Below are 946 nucleotides of genomic sequence, written 5' to 3' on the forward strand. Positions count from 1 at the left end.
GAGAAAAGACGACAGTGAACCCAGAAAAAATACAACAGAGAAATGCAGAGAAAGATGGCGGTACACCCAGAGAAAAGACGACAGTGAACTCAGAGCAAGTACAACAATGAACAGAGAGAAAAGACAACAGTGAACCCAGAAAAAATACAACAGTGAACCCACAGAAAACACAATGAACCCAGAAAAAAGACAACAGTGATCCCAGAGAAAAGTTAACGGTGCACGCAGAAAAAAGGTGACAGTGCACCCAAAGAGAAAACAATAGTGAACTTAGAAAAAAGAAGACAGTGAACCCAAAAAAATACAACAGTGAACCCAGAGAAAAGACAACAGTGAACTCAGAGAAAAGACGATGGTGAACCCAGAGGAAAGATGATGAACCCAGAGAAAACACGACAGAGAAACCAGAGAAATTATGACAGTGAATCAAGAAAAGACAACAGTGAATCAAGAGAAAGCATAACAATGAACACAGAGAAAATACAACCGACAAATGCAGAGAAAGATGACAGTGCACCCAGAGAAAAGAAGACAGTGAACCCAGAGAAAAGACAATGGTTAACTTAGAGAAAATGTAACAGTGAATGTAGCAAAAAGACGATGGTAAACCCAGGAAAAAGATGACAGCAAATCCAGAAAAAAGATGACGGTACACCAAGAGAAAACACAATAGTGAATCCAGAAAATATACAACAGTGAACTCAGAGAAAAGATGATAGTGAATCAAGAGAAAACACGAAGATGCATGCAGAAAAAAGGCAACAGTGAACCCAGAGAAATCACGACAGTGCCACCAGAGAAAAAACGACAATGAATGAAGAGAAAATATAACAATGAACCTAAAGAATAGAGAAAAAAGAACCCAGAGATGAGAGGATGGCGCACCCACAGAAAAGAAGAAAGTGAATCAAGAGAAAAGATGATGGTGAACCCAGAGAAAATATAA

The sequence above is a fragment of the Mandrillus leucophaeus genome, unplaced genomic scaffold (genome assembly GCF_000951045.1).
Source record: "Mandrillus leucophaeus isolate KB7577 unplaced genomic scaffold, Mleu.le_1.0 Scaffold6, whole genome shotgun sequence".
Classification (NCBI taxonomy): domain Eukaryota; kingdom Metazoa; phylum Chordata; class Mammalia; order Primates; family Cercopithecidae; genus Mandrillus; species Mandrillus leucophaeus.